This window comes from Lynx canadensis, chromosome A1, assembly GCF_007474595.2.
Source record: "Lynx canadensis isolate LIC74 chromosome A1, mLynCan4.pri.v2, whole genome shotgun sequence".
NCBI lineage: Eukaryota > Metazoa > Chordata > Mammalia > Carnivora > Felidae > Lynx > Lynx canadensis.
Window position 1 is genome coordinate 185,362,592 of NC_044303.2, and position 23,940 is coordinate 185,386,531.

General features: G+C 38.1%; 1 long non-coding RNA gene across 3 annotated transcripts in view; it reads right to left on the reverse strand.

Moving 5' to 3' along the window:
* Positions 1-3,113: 3,113 nt before the first annotated feature.
* Positions 3,114-23,940, reverse strand: part of LOC115522225 — a 98,310-nt gene continuing 77,483 nt past the window's right edge. For all 3 annotated transcript variants that reach the window (XR_003971295.1, XR_003971294.1, XR_003971291.1), the window contains 2 exons: positions 12,556-12,739; positions 3,114-4,900 (listed from right to left, as the gene is read on the reverse strand). This is a non-coding gene — a long non-coding RNA (uncharacterized LOC115522225). The remainder of the gene's footprint in view (positions 4,901-12,555; positions 12,740-23,940) is intronic.

Sequence of the window (23,940 nt, forward strand, 5' to 3'; positions counted from 1 at the left end):
GTAACTATGCTGTATGATTCCTGACATATGACATTATGCACCTGTCAAAGCCATTCAACTTATAAAACTTTACAATGGACCTTAATGTATGCAAAATTTTAAAAATTACTTAGGATGACATATGATCCCAGAATGGAATATAGAATGTGACAAAGCAATCTAACAGTATTACAAATGTATAAAACTACCTCACTGGAAGAGGTGATGCTGACCTAAGTAACTTTGGAAATTAATGGAATTTATAAAATTAAAGGTAAAAGAAACTCTATTTAAATGCTATGCTCAGTCACTTCTTATCGTTTTGGCTAAGATCAAGTGTAAACACTATGCTTTAGTTGATAAAATTTTTCCCATGCAAGAAAAGGTTAACAAATCTAACTCAGCTATACATGTATACTGGAATTAAGCAATTAAGAGTATAAATGGTGAATGATGGAAACCCAAGTTCTTATTGTTGGAGTGGGGTCTACGGATAAACAAGAGAAGGAGCTAGAAAGATCCATATGATATTAGAGTTGGAGACATCATTAACTCCTGTTTAGCTTAATATCAATTAAAATGATTGCATGCAGAAATAATTATAAACACATGTATAGACACAGTATACAAATATAAATTTCCCTGATCCATCAACCAAAGGACCTAGAGTCAGTAACATCTCAGTAGCAGTGGACAAACTTAGTGTCCAGGTCTTGGTTTCTAATACCACTATCCAAGAAAAAGAACCAGGTCTTCTTGAAGAATGAAGGAATGGGGGGATTCTAGGGCTGAAACAGAAAATATAGAAGAGGTTCCTAGTAGGAAATGTACAAGGTGTGCCAGGAGCAACTTGTAGTGCCAGGAATTAAGGAAGTACTTTCAAAAACAAAAAATAAAAAACACCATCAGGGCATATGAAAGTGAAACAGGAGCCAATTGAAAGAGTTCCCAATGTTCTGACTTGGAACAATTTGAGCAACAAAACAAAGTCATATTGGATTATAACCCATAAAATAAATATTCATGGACCCATACTCCCAGATAGATAGATAGATAGATAGATAGATAGATAGATATAAATAGGGAAAAGAGCTAAATCTTCCATGCAGAAGAATTTCAGATAGTTTAGTTACATAGTCTTTCCTCAAGGAGGAGGGAACATAACCCCCCACTCCTTAAGTATGGGCTAGGTATAGCAACTTGCCTCCAAATAGGTAAGTATGGAAAACAGGGGAAATGAAAAGTTTTCAGTTGAAAAATGACAAACAATATTTCAGCCAGATGATCAAAGGCAACATCAACAGTGGTAAGTCACATTGGTAGTATGTGCTCTTGATATAATGTGATGAAAAAGGTATTTTACCTCTATGATCTTCCTCCCCCAAAAATAAAGCCACAGTCTATGAAAAAACTTCAGGGGGTCGCCTGGGTGGCTCAGTCGGTTAAGCGTCCAACTTCAGCTCAGGTCATGATCTCACAGTTCATGGGTTTGAGCCCCATGTCAAGCTTTCTGCTATCAGCACAGAGCCCACATCACATCCTCTGTCCCCCTCTTTCTCTGCTCCTTCCCTGCTCACACTCATGGTCTCCCCCTCTCTCTCCCCCTCTCTCTCAAAAACTAAAAAATAAATAAACACTTAGAAAAAAAATCAGGAAAATCCCAATTGAGGGGCAATCTACAAAAGACCCAACCATACTCTTCAAGACTATCTAGGTGAACAAAAACAAGGTAAGTCTGAGAAACTGCCACAGCTAAGAGAGAACCTAAGTACACGTGACAAGTAAATGTAATGTGTATCCTCCATCGAACTCGGGAACACAAAAAAGAGTTTAAGTAAAAGCTAAAGAAATCTTTAAATAAAAAAGGTACGAACTTTAGTTAATAATAATGTATCAATATTGGTTCATTAATTATAACCAATGTACCATATTTTTTTTTTAACGTTTATTTATTTTCGAGACAGAGAGAGACAGAGCATGAATGGGGGAGGGGTAGAGAGAGAGGGAGGCACAGAATCGGAAGCAGGCTCCAGGCTCTGAGCCATCAGCCCAGAGCCCCACGCAGGGCTCGAACTCACGGACCGCGAGATCGTGACCTGAGTGGAAGTCAGACGCTTAACTGACTGAGCCACCCAGGCGCCCCACCAATGTACCACATTAATGTGAGATGTTAATAATAGAAGAAACTGGGGGCGCCTGGGTGGCTCGGTCAGTTAAGCGTCCGACTTCGGCTCAGGTCATGATCTCGCGGTCCGTGGGTTCGAGCCCCGCGTCGGGCTCTGTGCTGACAGCTCAGAGCCTGGAGCCTGTTTCGGATTCTGTGTCTCCCTCTCTCTGTGAGCTCCCCCGTTCATGCTCTGTCTCTGTCTCAAAAATAAATAAACGTTAAAAAAAAATTAAATAAATAAATAAATAAATAAATAATAATAATAGAAGAAACTGTGGGTAGGGGGTATATAGGAACTCTATTATCTTCTCAGTTTTTCTGTAAATATAAAATTGTTTAATTTTTCTGTAAATACAAAATTGTTTAAAGATAGTTTTTCATTAAAATAGATAAGATGCTCAAATGCAAATAAAATCAAATGGTCATATTTGTGTTGATCTATTTCTGGATTCTCCAATGATCTGTGTATTTATACTTTTGACAAAGGAAAAAGAAACTGTATAAAATTTATGTTCATTCTTCTTGAAATATTTGCTAGAATTCACCAGTCAGACCACCTGGGCCATAGATTTCTTTTACAGGTTTTAAACTATGTATTCAGCTTTTTAATAAAGTGATACGACTATTCAGGTTACCTATTTCATCTTCAGTGAGTTTGGTAATAGTATTTTTTAAGGAATTAGTACATTTTTCTTATTATTGAATATTGAATTCATGTGCATAGAGTTGTTTGTAGCATTTCTTTAGTGTCCTTTTAATATCTGTGGGGTCTGTAGTGATACCGACTTATTTTATTCATGCTATTGGTAATTTGTGTCTTTTCTATATTGTTGTTTGGTCAGTCTTCCCAACAACACCTGTGTACTTTTGACACTTTTGAGATTTCCTACAATAAACATTTGTCATTTTATAATTAGAAAATATACCATTTTAAATTTGCTTGTTTCTTCACTTAAATTGTAGATAATAATTCTTACAACATGGGGGGCTGACATGTGGGTTAAAACTGGTAATGCCTATAAAAGTTCGGTATAATTTATGTACAGATGTTAACTATTATGATTATAAGTAAAGGAACAGAGTTGTGTAACTAAATTAGAAGAATATTGTTATCCAACTTAGGAAGAGATGTCAATATTGTATTATGATTTTATGGGTTCAAGAGAAGAACCTACATTTTAAAACATGGTTTCCTACAACATTCAAAATGAGGTTGCTCACAATTAGATGTCTATGTGACATTTATTGACTTAAAATTTTTAATCATTTTTAAAAATGACTAACCACAACTAAAAATTGAAAATCTTTATCAACAAGTATAAAAGAACAGCAGAACATAGCCAATTATCTCATTAGTTCTGAAACATCCAATGTATTTCTTTGAAGCCCAGTCACCTAAACTAAATCTTACCATACAGTTGGATGATTCGTATTATTTAAGTCCCCAGGTAGATTACCTGTGAGCTTAGAGCATGCTGGCATATTTGTCCTATGTTTCAGATTAAAAAACAAAATTGAAAAAACTAATATAAACCAGCACTGGAAAAATTAGTTCAAATAATATAATACTTTTAAACCTTGCCTTTTATATTAGCATGGATTTTAGAGGCAAATAGGACAGGGAGAGGGAATTGTATTTTCCTTTAAAGCACTTAAGGTGGGATAATACAAATACTCTATCCCACAAAAAAAAAATTTTTGCTAAATTCCCTCCCTCTGAAGCACAGAACTCTATCTGGCATTTGGAAGATGCTACTCTATGAGGAAGTGATCTCCTAAATACTGAGCTCTTAGAGCCCCATGAATTTACAGGTAGGATTGAGGAGAGAGAAATGACAAGATAAGAAGGATTCCAAATGTAGGAGAAAGAAGGGCATTAGATGAAGCCAACACATTCAGTATGATTTATGCAATACCCAAGTACTAATTCAAGCCAACAGCATACTTCCAGGCTATATGCAACTACCAAATTACCATAAATTAAGCTCAGGCAAAAATAAGACCATAAAATGGACATTTTACAGTGGCTATTGACTACAATGTTCAGTTTGCATTAAATCTTCTGAAATATTGTTACTTTGTCAACTGAATTAGTAATTGGTATCTTCTTGGGAGGGAAATATATAATACTTCAAACTCCGTATATATTACTCACCACAATTAAAGTCACTCGCTGTAAGAAGCTGCTATCTATATGCATCAGACTAATTATTTTGTGCTTTTTTACTAAGATAATGGGACACTGCTGCCAGTGGGCAAATCCTGATCATACATTATACCACACTTCCTAGCAATTTTTATGGAAAACTACAGGTGGAGACAGATTATAATGGGAACATCTAATTGAAATTCATCTCCATTTTGCTTCAGATGGAAGGCATGCTGCTTGAGCCCTGAAACATATTCAATTTCATTCAAATTGGATGCAGATTTTTCCAGCAAAACTAAATTCAAAAGACATATATTTCAAAGGGTCCTAGAAGAAAGACAGGAGTACCATAAACGTTGACCACTTGGGTTTGTTAAGCTGCTGCTTTCCAAGGTAGGAATAGAAAACTGAACTTCTAGTAAAGGCTGTTATCTTTGTGATACCATAGTGCACTGGCAGTTAGTAACTCCGAGGCTTCACAAAGACCATAAAGGAAAACTGTCCAATCCTTTAATAAATCCTCTAATACTCCACAGTCAGGTCTCTTCATTCATGTGCAGATCCCCACTGTCTCCTTCTTCCATGTCCACCTTTGGCACCGGCTCCTAGGACAGAAGATGGAGATTTTCCAATGAAGTATTGAGTAGGAAGGTATCTCCTTCCTGGGCCAAGAAAAGTTTTAAACACAAACATACTCATACTCATGCACACACATGCAAAGCGCATGCACATTCTTCCACACACTCACATACATGCATACATACATGAACATGCACATTCATACATAACATATATGTATGTGTATATTTGCATGTACACGTGCACATGTGTGTGTATGTGATACGCATATTCCCCTCCTTCACAATAAACCAAAACATCCTTCATTGGCAATAAGGCTGATAAAATGCTTAGCAAAGTATCAGGTAAGTACTCAATATAATATTATTTAAAATGAAAATTTTCTGAGTTATTTTTGCTAAACGCTAGATAATATATTTCTTAAGAATAATTTTTTTTTAATTTTTTTTCAACGTTTTTTATTTATTTTGGGGACAGAGAGAGATAGAGCGTGAACGGGGGAGGGGCAGAGAGAGAGGGAGACACAGAATCGGAAACAGGCTCCAGACTCTGAGCCATCAGCCCAGAGCCTGACGCGGGGCTCGAACTCACGGACCGCGAGATCGTGACCTGGCTGAAGTCGGACGCTTAACCGACTGCGCCACCCAGGCGCCCCAAGAATAATTGATTTACTCCTAAATCCACTCATTTACATAACCCATATTTGATGAACACTATCTATGTGCCATTTACTAAAGCAGGTGCCAGAGATAGACCAGGGACCTCAAAGGTCTCAGCCTTTAAGAAGCTTTAATTTGCGTGCAGAAGAAACAAACAGGTAAATATGTCAGGTGCTGATATGTAATACAAGGAAAAAGAACACAATGCGGTGAAAGGAGAGTAATGGTTGCTGCTATATATACAGTATTCAGAGAAGGCTTCTCTCAGAGGGTCATATTTCAAGAGACCTGAATGAAATAAGAGAGTAAAAAACTGGAGGAAGAGGATTCTAGGCAGAAGGAATGGCCTATACAAAGGCAGAAGTATGCTGTAGGTAGATATAATGAGAGGAGAGCAAAAGGAGATGAGGTCAGAGAGAGAGTTAAGAAAAGATAGGGTTCCACCTTAGAAGCTATGGTAATGACTTTGTGAGGTGGGTGCCACTGGAAGGCTATAAATAGAAGAGCTACATGATCTGATCTTTAACAGGCCTTTCTCTGCTTGCTCTATAGAAAAAAAAAGATGGAAGGGAGAAGGGAGAGACACAGGCAATGCATTTAGGAGGTCACTACTCAAATCCAGGGGAGAGATGATGGTGACTTGAACTAGCACCCTGCATTGCACGTGGTGAGAAGTGACCAGATTCTGTATATATTTTGAAAGTAGAGACTTCTGGAGTTGTTTTATAGACAATCTGGAGTTGATTTATATAGGTATGTGAAGAAAAAAAAAAAAAAGGAATTCAAAGTTTACTCCAAAGCTTTCTTCCTGAGCAACTGGAAGAACTAAATTGTATGTCAAGTGCCCAGGACACATTAGGTACTAAAAGATGCTGGCAATCAGTATGCATATTATTCCCTTGGTGTGAGACCAGAACTGTCCTCTTTACCAGACACAGGAGACCTAATGAATAGCTGTAGTGGAAGACTTTGTCTTTGAGCTGTTAGTCTGCATCATGAAGGGAGACTCTACATGCCAGATACTTCTTCACTGGGGGGGAAGGAGCTGGAGTCTTAAAACAGAAGCTGTAGATAAATCTCCAGGGATTCCATGGACAGTTCCTATAAAGTTTGTTTTTTTTTTTTTTTACTGCTATATTAAGATATGCTCAAATCTTCACAGGCAACACACTATAATCAAAATTAATCCAATCCTTCTGATATGGCGTTATACTCACAAATAAGCATTTATGCAAGCTTCGAATACAGTGAAATAAATTTCTGACATAAAACCAAAAAGAAAAAAAAGAGCAATACAACTAAATTCAATCTTTTAGGAAGTATAGAAAGGTGGTTTCTTTAAGGAGACATATTCAGCATGAAGATCGTATTGGTTACAAATATAAACAGCTTCCTATAAAGTATAAATAAATTCACAGAATATGGAACGATAGAGCCACAATAACTTAATAAGAGAGAATAGAGCATCCCAAAAATATATTGTTAAATATAAAGTTGCCAACCAGGTACACAACTTTCAAAACATTCTCTAAAATGTGTAATATTCCAAAATATTCTCCTTACAGCCCTTTCCAGAGAAAGAATATTAACTGGCTAAACCATGGGCAGGGCACAGGAAGATAATTCTAAAGATGTCAGCCCTGTTCCTTAAGAGTTTCCGGTCTCTATGATGAAATCGCTGAGAAGGCAATTTCATACCCCCCCCCCCAAAAAAAAATGTGTCTGTAAACAAAAACACATCCACATATTTGCCATTCCCATATTGATACAAATGTGTAACTAGAAAATATCATCTATACCAACATGTGCTAGATATTCTTTATCTGCTCCTTCAGTTCCACTCTCCAGCCTTCTCCATCTTGTCTCGTGTCTCAGAAGTCTGACTTTTATAGACTGCATCGCCTGGACTCGTGGCCCTATAGATCTGGCCAATGAAAAGCACCAGAAAGAGATCAAAGGGCCAAAGGAGAGAGAAGTTTTCCTCCCTGCCAGAGGATGGGGTGACGATGGCTGTCCATGGTGCCTGTGCAGGGGTCTTCTCTTACAGCTATAAGTCCCACCAAGTTCTGGTAACTACTTCCTCCCCTTGCACCTATTTCCTATTACTGCTAGGATGGCTCATCATCCCTTAACAGTTCCCCCTAAACTTGCTCACACCTTTGTAAATAAGCGGTTATTAAAGTGTCTTTAATAACCTCTCAAAGAGACTTTCCATTTCCTGCCACCCAACTGATATGATACAGTGATCTCCAAACTTAATTCATAATCATTTGTAAAGCTTTTTAGAAACACAGATTCCCAGAGCCTATCCAAGACCTAATGAATCAGAATCTCTATGCTTGGAGCTAAAGAACAAATAGCTTCAATAAACAACATAGGTGATTCCAACGCAGCCAATCTGGCAACCATCCCCACACCAGCATTTGGGAACCAGCCACCCTCTCTGAAGACCTTCCCATGCCAAACTGAGGCATCTGAAAACAAACATGGTGCTTCCAGAATCCAACCTCAGCCACCCTTCCCTCTGACACCAGAGCAACCAGTACACAGAAAAAGTGGGTTCTCCACGGGGACATCGAAAGCCAAAGAAAACAAGTGTATGGTCTGACATGATAGGAGATACTCCTGAGCACATAAAATAAATGCTCAACTACCCCCTTCACATTTTATTAGATTCTCAATTGAAAATCACTTTTCAACCATTTTACAGGAAATGAAATGCATTTTTGCCTCCATCTGGTGCCAAAATTAACAAAGTAGAAAATGCCGAGTAGTTTAGACCTGCCCAGCTTTAGTTCAGAATGGGCACTGGAGCACCCAGTGCCCTCCAGCCTTGGGGAAATGAGGCCTGTTTATTCCTGAACACCATGAACCTCTGGTAGGACCAGCAGATAAAGAGAATCAAGAGCCCAACCTGCTCCAGTCTCATGAGATCTACTCTCCATTCTGAAGCCAAAGGCATCAGGAGATGGGCTAAGCTGACCATCTGTTCTTCTCTCTGATAATATGTAATTAAGTAATTTATTTATTCAGCACTTGAACCCCCTCCTCTCACCTCCCATTAGTCAGGGATGATTATGCCAGACCCAGCTGTAGGTAACATATTGCACACTCAGACAAGCCCTGTGCTACAAAGCACTCTGCTAGCCTCCTGGCTATCGCCACCTCTCAGACCTGACCACAGGAGTAACTGCGTGAGGCTTGCTGCTCTGCTGGCTTTGCTTTCTTCCCCAATGCTTAGGCGCCACTTTCCTGCTGTGCATTAAACCATTTACTGTGCATATTTAATTCATTTGTTCAAAGATGAATTTACCCACATCCTCTGATCACTTCCACCAAGCCAGCTAGGCATCACCAATGGATTTCTCCCATCTGGTAAATTTTATCTAAAATATAAACAAACAAATGTACACAGAGCCTGACATACAACTATAGAGTGCTGGGATTGATTCCATAAGCCTCCAGCAAAACGTACCACTGAAACTATGATTACATATAGCATATGTAATGTTTTGCATATTACATGTGATGCTTTGCATAGTACATCTGTTTTTGTAGCCTGACCAACAAATATTTCCCTTTTGCTGATAGTGCCTTTTTAATATTTTAGGGGAGACCATCATTCTTTACTCAATGTCCCTGGAGTTTATTGAGGCTGGCTCAATTCAAGGTTGGCCTAGCCCAATGAATGCAAATTCTAGAAATTTTTTTTTTAATTTTATTTATTTTTAAGAGCGAGAGAGACAGAGCGTGAGAAGGGGAGGGGCAGAGAGAGAGGGAGACACAGAATTGGAAGCAGGCTCCAAGCTCTGAGCTGTCAGCACAGAGCCCAACATGGGGTTCGAACTCACAGAATGTGAGATTGTGACCTGAGCCAAGTCAGACGCTTAACCAACTGAGCCACCCAGGTGCCCCTGGAAATATTTGTTTTAAATGAAGCTTTTTCCACTGATGTCTAAGAAGATAGCAGTTGCTAGGGTCATTGGTGATCATCTTGTCATCTTAGCATTAGCTCGCTAAATAAATTCATACAGAACTAAGAGATGGAGAGACCAACTCCTGAGCAACCAAGTCACCATTTCAGTACCTGGATCCAGTTGAAGCTATATGTATTCCAGGGTTTTTCTGGTATATAAACCAATAAATTCCTATCACTGCGTTAGTCACTTAGTTATTTTTTTTTAATTTGAGAGAGAGAGAGAGAGAAAGAGAGAGAGAGCAGGAAAGAGGGGCAGGGGGGAAGAGACAGAGAATCCCAAGCAGGCTCCACATTCAGTGCAGAGCCCAATGTGGGGCTTGATCGTACAACCCTGGGATCAAGACCAGAGCCAAAATCAAGAGTCGGATGCTCAACCAACTGAGCCACCCAGGCACCTCACTCAGTTAGTTTTGAACATTTGCAAACATAAAATTTTGATTGATATACTTTCCTCATTTTAAGTGTTACAGGTCACTATGAAGCCTCAATAATTGTTCAGGCATGGATTGGGTAAATTGACCTCAATTTAGCACATTCTTTTTTTATACACATTGTACAAAGAGACCATAAACAAATATAAAACCAGATCTCAAAAAGAACTTAAAAACAATGACTCCAAAAGCATGGATTCTTGAGAATTGGAAGGGGTTAAAAGTTATTATAGTACATGGCACAAAAACAGACACACAGACCAATGGAATAGAATAGAAACCCCAGAACTAGACCCACAAACGTATGGCCAACTCATCTTTGACAAAGCAGGAAAGAACATCCAATGGAAAAAAAGACAGCCTCTTTAACAAATGGTGCTGGGAGAACTGGACAGCAACATGCAGAAGGTTGAAACTAGACCACTTTCTCACACCATTTACAAAAATAAACTCAAAATGGATAAAGGACCTAAATGTGAGACAGGAAACCATCAAAACCTTAGAGGAGAAAGCAGGAAAAGATCTCTCTGACCTCAGCCGTAGCAATCTCTTACTCGACACATCCCCAAAGGCAAGGGAATTAAAAGCAAAAGTGAATTACTGGGACCTTATGAAGATAAAAAAGCTTCTGCACAGCAAAGGAAACAACCAACAAAACTAAAAGGCAACCAACGGAATGGGAAAAGATATTTGCAAATGACATATCGGACAAAGGGCTAGTATCTAAAATCTGTAAAGAGCTCACCAAACTCCACACCCGAAAAACAAATAACCCAGTGAAGAAATGGGCAGAAAACATGAATAGACACTTCTCTAAAGAAGACATCCAGATGGCCAACAGGCACATGAAAAGATGCTCAGCGTCGCTCCTTATCAGGGAAATACAAATCAAAACCACACTCAGGTATCACCTCACGCCAGTCAGAGTGGCCAAAATGAACAAATCAGGAGACTATAGATGCTGGAGAGGATGTGGAGAAATGGGAACCCTCTTGCACTGTTGGTGGGAATGCAAATTGGTGCAGCCGCTCTGGAAAGCAGTGTGGAGGTTCCTCAGAAAATTAAAAATAGACCTACCCTATGACCCAGCAATAGCACTGCTAGGAATTTATCCAAGGGATACAGGAGTACTGATGCATAGGGGCACTTGTACCCCAATGTTCATAGCAGCACTCTCAACAATAGCCAAATTATGGAAAGAGCCTAAATGTCCATCAACTAATGAATGGATAAAGAAATTGTGGTATATATACACAATGGAGTACTATGTGGCAATGAGAAAAAATGAAATATGGCCCTTTGTAGCAACGTGGATGGAACTGGAGAGTGTAATGCTAAGTGAAATAAGCCATACAGAGAAAGACAGATACCATATGGTTTCACTCTTATGTGGATCCTGAGAAACTTAACAGGAACCCATGGGGGAGGGGAAGGAAAAAAAAAAAAAAAGAGGTTAGAGTGGGAGAGAGCCAAAGCATAAGAGACTGTTAAAAACTGAGAACAAACTGAGGGTTGATGGGGGGTGGGAGGGAGGGGAGGGTGGGTGATGGGTATTGAGGAGGGCACCTTTTGGGATGAGCACTGGGTGTTGTATGGAAACCAATTTGTCAATAAATTTCATAAAAAAAAAAAAAAGTTATTATAGTACAGTCTAACAGCCAATGATATTAGTTCCCTAACACTGATATTACTCAAGGGGAAACTGGAGGACATTTACACAGGATGTAGTAGAGAGTGTTCTCAGAGCAAAGAAGATAGTTTGGCGTCCACAAAGATTGCTGTGGTAAGCTGAATAATAGACCCCCAAAGATATTCATGTCCTAATCTCTGGAACCTGTGAATATTGTCTTATATGGCAAAAAAAGAACTTTGCAGATATGATTAAATTAAGGACCTTGAAACAATGAGATTGTCCTGGATTATCCAGGTGGACCCTAAATACAATCACAAGTATCCTTCCAAGAGGGAGACAGAGGGAGATTTGACTTCACACAGAAGAGAAGGCAATGTGACCATGGAAGCAGAGAAAAGCATGATGTGGCCACAAGCCAGCAAATGTTAGCAGCCACCAAAAGCTGTAAGAGGAAAGGAACTGATTCTCTCCTAGAGCCTCCAAAGACAATGCAGCCCTGCAGATAGCTTGATTTTGGCCCACTACAAGTGATGTCAGACTTCTGGCCTCTGGAAATATGAAATAATAAATTTCTATTGTTTTCAACTACCAAGTTTGTGGTAACTTGTTACAGCAGCCGTGGGAAACTAATAAAGCATTCACAACTCCAGTGTCCTGTGATTTCTTCTTATTTTAGACACCCCTTTATATCATTGGCAGATGATAATGATATTGATAAACATTTCTTTAGGGCTTACTCTGTGCCATGCACCATCACAACAACTTTATATGTATTACCCCATTTAAATTTCTCAGTGACCTTATGACACAGTTACCATTATGATGGCATTTTGCAGATAGGCAAAGAGAAACTCATGGAGGTTAAATAGCTTGCCATGGCAACAAAGCTAATAAATTATAAAGCCAGAATTTGAATTCAAATAATCTGATTTCAGAGTCTGAGATCTTAACTATTATAGATAAGATAATGCCTACTTACGTTTTATCCCTCTCAGTGATGAAGAAAGGAGAAAGTCATCACCCGTCTGGAAGGTGGGCTATCTTTTCTTGCACAGATGCTTCAATTCAGCAAGAAGTTTCCCTCATATCAAGCCCAAATTTATCTCCTTCTAAATGGGAACCCTCTTGCACTATTGGTGGGAATGCAAACTGGTCCAGCTGCTCTGGAAAACAGTGTGGAGGTTCCTCAAAAAATTAAAAATACATCTACCCTATGACCCAGCAATAGCACTACTATGAATTTATCCAAAAGATACAGAAGTGCTGATTCATAGGGGCACATGTACTCCAACGTTTATAGCAGCACTTTCAACAATAGCCAAATTATGGAAAGAGCCTAAATGTCCATCAACTGATGAATGGATAAAGAAGATGTTGTTTGTATATACAATGGAATACTACTTGGCAATGAGAAAGAATGAAATCATGCCATTTGCAGCAACGTGGATGCAACTGGAAGATATTATGCTAAGTGAAATGAGTTATCAGAGAAAGACAGATATCATATGTTTTCACTCATACGTGGAACTTGAGAAACTTAATAGAAGTCCATGCGGGAAGAGAAGGGGGGAAAAATAGTTACAGAGAGGGAGGGAAGCAAACCATAAGAGACTCAGAGAACAAATACAGAGAACAAAATGAGGGTTGATTGCGGGGGGGGGGGGTGAAGGGGAAATGGGTTATGGGAATTGAGGAAGGGACTTGCTGGAGTGAGCACTGGTTGTTGTATGTAAGCAATAAACCACAGCAATCTATCCCCAAAACCAAGAGCACACTGTACACACTGTATGTTAGCCAATTTGACAATAAATTATGTTAAAAAAATTTATCTCCTTCTATAACTTCTGCCTATTATAAAGCCCTCTGGAGATACAAAGAATAAATCTAATTGGTGTTCCACAACACAACTCATCATACCCCCTCAAATTTTCCCTTCTCCAAGCTAAATCTGTGTTTTAAATTCATCCTTGGGGCGCCTGGGTGGCTCAGTTGGTTGAGTGACCAACTTCAGCTCAGGTCATGATCTCACGGTTTGGGAGTTCAAGCCCCGTCAGGCTCTGTGCTGACAGCTCTGAGCCTGGAGCCTACTTCAGATTCTGTGTCTCCCTCTCTCACTCTGCCCCTCCCCCACTCATGCTCTGTCTCTCTGTCTCAGAAATAAATAAACATTAAAAATAAAATAACATAAAATAAAATAAAATAAAATAAAATACTCATCCTCATATGACATAGTATCCCAATGTTTCACTATGCTAACTGTCCCTGTCATGACATATCACAAGTCTATTAATATTCTGTAAAGTGCAGTATCCAGAACACAATGTCATGTTCTAGTTAGGTCTTGCCAGCACAAAATATAAAGAAACTATTACCTCTATTGTCCTGGTCATAAATTCCATTAGGCTACTTTAAAAATATAGTCTTTAACATGAAAAGGCACTCAATAGTACTAAGCACAGAAATACAAATCAAAATCACAATGAAATATCATTTCACACCTGTTAGAATGGCTATCCTCAAAACAAGACAGAACAAGTGTTGGCAAGTTTGTGGAAATAAGGGAACCTCTGAACACTGATGGTGGAAATGTAAATTGGCACAGCCACTGTAGAAAACAGTGTGAAGATTCCTCAAACAAATTGAAAATGTAGCTACCACATGATCCAGTAATGTCACTTCTGAGTATTTATCCAAAAGAATGGAAGAGATATCTGCCCTCCTATGTTCAATGTAGCATTATTCACAATAGGCAAGATATGGAAACAACCTAAGTGTCTGTCAATGGATGAATGGATAAAGAAGATGTGGTATATATACTATGGAGTTTTATTCACCCATGAGAAAGAAGGAAACCCCACCTTTTGCAACAATACAGACAGACCTTATTATCCTAAGTGTAATAACCCACACAGAAAAAAGGTAAATGTTATATACTACTTATATGTGGAATCTAAAAGAGGCAAACTTACAGAAACAGAAACTATAATGGTGGTTACCAGAGGCTAGGTCATAGGGGCAATGGGGAGATATTGGTCAAAGAGAACAAACTTCCAGTTATAAGATGAATAAGTTCTGGGGATCTAATGTCCAGCATGGTGATTACAGTTAATAATGCTGTATTATATACTTGAAAGTTGCCAAGGGAGTAGATCTTGCATGTTCTCACCACAAAAAGACATGGTAATGATGTGATATAATGGGTGTGTTAGCTAACACTATAGTGGCTGGTGATTATTTTGCCACTTATAAATGTGTTAAGTCAGGGGCGCCTGGGTGGCGCAGTCGGTTAAGCGTCCGACTTCAGCCAGGTCACGATCTCGCGGTCCGTGAGTTCGAGCCCCGCGTCAGGCTCTGGGCTGATGGCTCGGAGCCTGGAGCCTGTTTCCAATTCTGTGTCTCCCTCTCTCTCTGCCCCTCCCCCGTTCATGCTCTGTCTCTCTCTGTCCCAAAAATAAATAAACGTTGAAAAAAAAAAATTTAAAAAATAAATGTGTTAAGTCAGCATGTTATATACTTTAAATTTATACAATGTTACATATCAATTATATCTCAACGAAGCTGGGGAAAATACATTCTTTGACTTAGCAGTGATATAATGGACACACACTTTCAGAGTGAGGATAACATTCATGGGGTATACATGAAGTAATTCAACAAGAAAAGTTAATTTTAGGACTTCAGGCAACAATATCAGATCAGCTAACATGAAATCTTCTGCTATAAAACATATAGCTATTCTGGTTAAAATATCACAAATATCCTTTTAAATACATGTCTGAACTCAAATAAAAGTACAGGAAATACCCAGAGGTCAAAAATGAAGATAAAACTCAGTGAGATAGTATCATGTTATCCTGGTTTGGTGATTGGGGAAGGGATGGGTCTGGTCTCAGCCTAGGGGCTTTGATTTTAATAGCGGACCACATACTACATAAGACCTGGAACCTATGAGAAGCAGAAAGCTGGAAATGAGACCCTCGTCCTTAATCCAGGAACTTTAGAGGACTGCATTTTCAGTGAAATGGTGTTCTCACTGGAAAAGAAATGTAATGAGGAGGTTGGTGCAATTCTACATTTCAGGCATGAGGAGGGGAGGAACCCCCCTAAAAATTTTTAATCAGAATCCCATGAGTTTGGTTTTATTTTACACTCTCCTTGCAGAGTCCTGTATTCCTAAGGCATGACATTAACATAAAAAGACATCCTGGAGCACCCAGCAGGAGAAAATGAGAAACTTATTTAGATGAAGAAAAACTCAGCCTAAATCACACAGAAATCCCATAGATAAAGCTCCCACTGAGGATGCACATGCAAAACAAAATTATAGAGCTGAAGAGGAAAAATCTAGTATTCATGTTAAATCAGCAGATAAACAGAAGGACTAGACTTCCAAGAACTTCAGATAACAGATTTTTTTTCAAAAAAATATGCTTCAAATGATTAAAAGGGCAGTGTATTGAAAGCATGCATTTAGTTCTGGCTTTTCCCAAAGCCCTACTAAAATGATAGTAAACCTTTTTCCTCCATAAGGCATAAACTCATACATGTAGAAAGAAAAAAAAATGAGAACAAAAACAGAAAAAAAACATTTAGAGGATAAAAAGCTAATGGACTAGTGATAATTAACTAGGAGACAAGAAAAAGCTAGCAATATAAAGTAGAAATAAGAAAAGCCAAGAAAAACCCAATTTACTTCACAGATGACACCTACATAGTCAATAAGTCCCACCCATATGACCAGAATGTTCATAGCTCCACTGGACACATAAACAGATAACCTAAGGATGAGCCATCTGAGAAAGAGGATGTAGAAGTTAGACTAGACCTGAATTCCAACTCTGCAATTCTTACTGTGTAACTTTAGGCAAGTTATTTGCCTTCTTTATAGTTCAACTTCTTCACGTGTAAAATTGAGGAATTGATAATACTCACCTCTAATATTTAATGTAAGAATGAAATAAGTTAACATGTATTGAGTAAGTTAATATGTATAATGCACTAGAAGAGTGATGACCACATAGTAGGTATTCAATAAATGTCTGCTACTACAGTTGCCATTGTTGTCTGAAGAGAGTTGTAACATAGAAGAGAAGACAAAATGAAGAAGCTAAAGCAAATTGGAAGAAATAGAGATAATGTAGGGGAAAATTTTTTAACTTATGTGAATATCCTCAGAGAGATAAAATATCCTGGCCGTTGTGTACAAGAAACAAGAGCAGACATTCATTTAAAAATAATAATAATAATAGAGAATAAGTATGGCCAAAAGAAAGAATTGAAAATAGATTTCAAGGAATCTCTGAAAGCACTTCTGTAATGGTGGAAAAAGGATATCTGAAAATTTTCTCACCCATAAAAGCAATGGAACACTGGCAAAAACTGACAAACTTATTCTGAACTCAGAAATTAACCAATGATATAAAACAATTCAAGGATTCTTTATTCAATGAAAACATCTGAGTCTCAATAAGGACAATGAGGTTTGTGGTATTCTACCTTAGCCTATTCCCATCACCCTCTACCTAATTCTGCAATAGCTCTGAAAATAAGAGTCTAACAAAAACAGGAGCAGTGGAAACAAGCAGCCTTAGAGAGTTCAAATGGTATACTCAGAAACCTAATTAACACTAAGCAAAACAGCAATGGAGAAACAGAGAAACAAAAAGACAAAAGACATAAAGATATAAATAGCAAACTTGCACATATAAATCTTACCTTACCAGTGATCGCATTAAATGTAAATGGCGTAAACACTCCAATCAAAAGTCAGAGATTGACAGATCAAGAGATACAAGAAATATAATTTAGAGCCAAAGACACAAATAGCTGGAAAGTAAAAGGACAGTAAAAGATATACAATGCAAAGAGTAACCAAAAGAAGTTAGAGTGATGAGAAGGAGTTAAGATGGCAGAGGAGTAGGAAGACTCTAAGCTTGTCTCATCCCTCAAAACATCCCAAAACACATCCCTCAAACATCCTTAAAACAGCTAGATAGTTATCATTCTAAACACCCAAGAAAGCAACTGGATGTTGGAGAGAACAAAAATTGCAAGTCTACAAGTAGAAAAGCAACTTCCTCTGGGAAGGTAGGAGGTGCAAAGAGCTGACTTGGGAGCGATATAGCTATGGATAAGGCAGTGAGGAGGGAGTCTGCTCACAGAAGCTACTGCAAAGTATTATAAGCAGCAGAGCACAAAATCTGAATTTCTAGAAGTCCTCTACCATGGGGGACATGCCTGGCCTAAAGGTGGCAAAGCAGGCATAATCCCAGGAGTGACAGCATGGTCTGAGGACTCCTGCATCACAAGAAGGAAGGGTGGTGACAACGTGCTGCACTTTTCCCAGGCATAGCAGCAGAGATTCAGGTGGAGGGCAACAAGCTGGATGCTGGCTTTCTGCTCTGTTTTGCCATAAACTCTGAACCACTGCATGGTCATGTGACTGCTTTCCTCACAGGAGCCGGCAAATGACAAAACACAGCAAGATCCTCCCCCAGAGCAACAGTGCAGGTCTGCAGTATGGAGGTTCCTCAAAAAACTAAAAATACACCTACCTACTATCCAGCAACTGCATTACTAGGTATTTACCCAAAGGTTACAAAAATACAGATCTGAGGGGCGCCTGGGTGGCGCAGTCGGTTAAGCGTCGGACTTCAGCCAGGTCACGATCTCGCAGTCCGTGAGTTCGAGCCCCGCGTCAGGCTCTGGGCTGATGGCTCAGAGCCTGGAGCCTGTTTCCGATTCTGTGTCTCCCTCTCTCTCTGACCCTCCCCCGTTCATGCTCTGTCTCTCTCTGTCCCAAAAATAAATAAATGTTGAAAAAAAAAAATTAAAAAAAAAAAAATACAGATCTGAAAGGGTACATGCATGCTGATGTTACAGCAGCATTATCAACAATAGCCAAACTATGGAGACAGCTCAAATGTCCATCGACTGATGAATGGATAAAAAAAATGTGGCATGCATATATATATGCACACACACACACACACACACACACACACACACACACACATATATATATACATATAATGTAATATTACTCAGGCATCAAAAAGAATGAAATCTTGCCATTTGCAATGACACTAATAGAGCTAAGAGTGTATTATGCTAAGTGAAATAAGTCTGTTAGAGAAAGACAAATATGATATGATTTCACTCATATATGGAATTTAAAAAACAAAACAGATGAACATACGGGAAGGTGTAAAAGATGAGAGAGGGAAACAAACCACAAGACATTTTTAACAATTGAGAATAAACTGAGGGTTAATGGAGGGAGGTGAATGGGAGACGGACTAGATGGATGACAGGTCCTAAATTGGCATTTGTTGTGATGAGCACTGGATGTTGTATGTAAGTGATGAATTACTGAATTATACTCCTGAAACCAATATTGCACTGTATGTTAACTAAAATTTAAATAGAAATTTAAATTAAAAAAATTAGAGTGATACTCATATCAAGCAAAATAAACCTTAAGATAAAATTGTCACTAAACACAAAGACAATTTATAATGATAAAAAAGTCGATCTATCAGGAAGACATGATTATAAATATATTCAACTAATAAAACCCCAAAATAAATGTAGTCAAAACTGACATAATTGAAGTAAGAAATACACAATTCAACAAAGATAGTTGGAGGATTCAAAACCCCACCTTCAGCAATGGATAGAATAACTAGACAAAATATCAACAAGAAAACAGAAGAAATGAACAACACTATTAACCAGCTAGACCACGCCGAGATCTATAGAACTTTCCACCCAACAAGAGAAAAATATAATTATTTAAGGGCTCACGGAACATTCCCCAGGATATACCACATGCTAGACCATAAAACAGCTTTCAGTACATGTATAAGGATTTATATCTTACAAAACGTGTTCTCCAACCACAATGAAATGAAATTAAAAATCAATAACAGAAGGACATTAGAGAAATTGACTAATATGTGGAAATCACACAATAGAGTTCTAAATGACCAATGGGTCAAGAGAAATCACAAAGAAAATTAGAAAAACACATTAAAATGAATGAAAACAAAATACAACATACCAAAATTTATGGGATGTAGCTGAAGTAATACAAGAAAGGAAATTTATAACTATAAAAATCTATATTAAAACAGAAGAAAGACCTTAAGTCAGCAACCTAACTTTCCACTTCAGGAAACTAGAAAAAAAAAAAGAGAGAGAGAGAGAGAGAAAGAGAGAGAGAGCAAACTAAACCCAATGAAAACATAAGAGGAGACAAAGGAGGAAAGAGTAAATCATAACAGAAAGATATAGAAACTGAAAATAAGAAAATAGGGAAAAAAAGATAATAACATTAGAGGTATAGTCCAGGAGGTCCAACATCATTAAATGAATAAGAAAATAAAAGAAATGGAGATAAGTGAACCATCCAAACAAGAACTATTATTATTATTATTCAAGAAAGTTCCCATAATGGAAGGATATAAGCTTCCAAATTTAAAAAGGTATATTAAGTTACCAGAAAAATGGATGAAAATAAATGTACATTAAAACACATCAATGTGAAAATTTCAGAACATTAGGAAAAATACATCAGAGCATACTAAATGGCTTGATTGTGAACAGTGCCTATAAAGCCATAATAATATATACATTGCATATTGGAATACCAATCTAACAAATTTCAACTAAATTTATTGGAAAAATACGATTTCATTTTGTGGTAGGGATCAAGCATGAAATAGAGCTAAATCTTCCTTGAGCTTTCTTATTTGAAACTGCATAGATAACACTTAAAATTTTTAAATCAACAAATAGCAATAAAAGCATGTTATTTAGAAGCATAATGTTAAATTCCAAAATAAGTTAAAATAACTACAGTGGTTTCTCTGGAAGAGCAAAACAAGAAGAGCAGAAGAGAGGGAAGCAGGACTAAAGTAAATGAACACAGCACCATTTTAAAAGAGCAGGAAGATTTGAGGGGCGCCTGGGTGGCTCAGTCATTGAGCGTCCGACTTCAGCTCAGGTCATGATCTCACAGGTTGTGAGTTTGAGCCCTGTCTTGGGCTCTGTGCTGACCATGCAAAGCCTGGAACCCACTTCGAGTTCTGTGTCTCCCTCTCTCTTTGCCCCTCCTCTGTTCATGCTCTATCTCTCTCTCTCTCTTAAAAACAAACATTAAAGAAATTAAAAAATGAAAACAATAAAGAGCAGGGAAACTTGAAAAATACAGGGACAAGAAATATCCTTGCAATAGGAAAGTAGACATATTTACAATGAAAGGTGGGGCATGATCATTAAAGAACATATTCACAAATCTAAGCCTTAGCAGCATCCTAGAAGACATTCTATTTTTCTACATAGAAATCATGGAGTCTCATCAAATCTCTCTCTCTAAAGGAGTGCCCAATGGGGACATTTAGAGGCCAACATTGACAGTGAGGGAACTTCACCTCCCTGCAGCATGTCCTGAAAGAGCTGCTAGGAATAAACATTGTTAAAGCATAAAAATTCAACTAAACTCTGTGCAGATGCAAACTGCAAGAGATGTAACAGAAAGATAGAATTTTTCTGTGATTATCCTATCAACACTATGTCAAAAGAGAGACTCAAATACTCTGGGCCAGTGACAAAGATAAAACAGGCTGGTGACCTGGATCAGGAAAACAATAGATAGAAAACTCCAAGAGGAAGAACAAGAGATCACTCTAGCTGCTTCTAACAAAGGGATTCATCTACATACTCATAATGGGCAACTAGTAATTAACACCAAAGCTACATATGGTTACATATGCATGTCATTTGTAATTTCTTGTGGGAGAGTGCATATATTTACATAAAATACTTAGAAAATTATGTATAGTTTAGTATGCAGCATCAGTTCACAACTCAATAAATGCTTTTATTATTTTCACGAAGTTCTAGATCAGAACTTCATATCAACTACAGTAAGTAAAATAGTAACCATCGTCATTCACACTCTGGGCTCCACACTGAGTAGTAGACAGGTAACTACTTCTTAACAAGTATTATCTGTGAACATTTTACCTACCAACAAAAGAGTAAACTATTAATGACAGCTCTCTAAATTTTTCTTGACAGGCAATACTTTACATCATTTGGGATCACAATACATACTTGGGGAAAAGGAGTTGCAACCCTTTAAAACTACTCTTCAAGGGGTGCCAGGTGGCCCAATAAGTTAAGTGTCCGACTTTGGCTCAAGTCATGATCTCAAGGTTCAGGAATTTGAGCCCTGCCTCCGGCTCTGTGCTGACAACTTGGAGCCTGGAGCTAGCTTCAGATTCTGTGTCTCCCTCTCTCTCTGCCTCTCCCCCACTCACCCCCCATCTCTCTTCTATCTATCTCCCTCTCTCTCTCAAAAATAAATAAACATTAAATTTTTTTTTTAAAAACTACTCTTTAATACAACAGCTAGAAACTTTTCTTTTGTGGCCTAAATCTGGCCCACAGACCTATATTAACTTTTACAAGTATTATTATTAAATTAGGTGCCAAAATATAAAACTTGGAAGATTTTGCAAAATCCAGATTTATGGATTCCTGTTTCTAAAAATGTTTAATAGTTGGTTACAGCTAAGTAGAGACTGCCCACTTCTTTACCCCAACCCCTCCCCCCTGACCAGCATCCTACCCTGTCTACCTGGCCCCATGGGCATCTAACATTGGGATCTTGGCTCTAATTGCAGGCGCAGCCCATCCTAATGGCCTAATGAAGCTTTAGGCCAATGGACCTGGTTTAGAACCATGGGTCTAGCTGACTCTACTGATGGTAGGTAATTTACTTACTATTTTAAGACTCAGTTTGTCCATTTTTAGCAAAGTAGGAATAGTTTTGTCTTTCTCATAGGACTATTGTGAGGATTAACAGGAAAAGTGCAAGTATTTCAAATGCTTGGCATATTTATTCAAGAAATGATTCCTTTCCTTGTAACTGAACTTGTAACCAATTCAAACACATTCAGCATCTTCAGTCTTTTGGCACACTTCTGAGTGAACTTTACATGCAAGTGATTACACAAGGAGTGATTGAAGATAAAAAGATGTGCATAACCCTTGCCTTTAAGAAGCATGTAAACTAGCAGAGAAGGTAAAACCTAAGAGCCAAACAAGGTAGAACCTGATACCACAACACACCTATTTAGAAAGGTCAAATTCCAAAACCAAACCAAATGCTGATAAGGATGTGGATGAATAGGAACACTCATTCATTGCTGGTGCAAATGTAAAGTGGTACAGCCAGTTTGGAAGACAGTTTGGTGGTTTTTTACAAAACTAAACATATTTTTACCATACAGTCCAGCAATCGCTCACCTTAGTATTTATCCAAAGGACTTGAAACTTTCGTCCACACAAACACCTGCGCATGAAGTTTATAGAAGCTTTATTCATAATTGCCAAAACTTGCAAGCAACTGAGATGTTCCTCACTGGGTAAAAGGATAAAATGTGGTATACTGAGACAATGGTATATTATGCAGTGGCAAAACAAAATGAACTATCAAGCCATGAAAATACATGGAGGAACTTTAAATGCATATTACTAAGTGAAAGAAACCAATCTGAAAATGCTATGTATGCTATGATTCTAACTATATAACATTCTGGAAAAAGCTATAGTATAATACATGTAAAAAGATCAGCAGTTGCCAGGTTTAAGGTGGGCAGGGAAGGGTGAATAGGTAGAGCACAGATTTTTAGGGCAGTGAAAATACTCTGTATGATACTATAATGAACATGTCTCTATACATTTATCGAAACCCGTAGAGTGACACAAGAGTGAACTATGGGCTTTGGGTAGCTATGATCTGTCAATGTAGGTTCATCAATTAATGGCAAGGCTATGCAGGTTTGGGGGCAGAGAGTATATGGGAAAACTCTTTATCTTCCCCTCTATTTTACAATGAACCTTAAACTGCTCTAAAAAAGTAAATTAAAAAAAAAAACATAATAAGGTGACAAGCAGGAGGGAAAATAAAAGGATAGAACATGATGAATGCAGAAGTAAAAACAAAATGCAATAACTATACTGAAGTCACAGGTGATTAGGCAAGTGTTACTGCATTTTGTACAAACATTGGAGGTACTTTTCTATGTGTTACCACCTTCCTCACTTCCATCTATACCAGTACGGTGCAGGGGAGGGGGGAATAATCAAGGCTTCACTTAAAGAACTGAAAAATCACCGGTCTTGACAGATTCACTTGCTATATACCCAGCCATGTTCTCTACAAAAAGAAACAGCAGCTATTGCTGCTGTTTTAAGATAGGATGTCATACCTAGCTGTGGAATAACATTTGGAAGACTCTACTTTAGATCTGAGTATACATGGGGGGAGGGAGAAGGAGGCCAATTTTTAAGA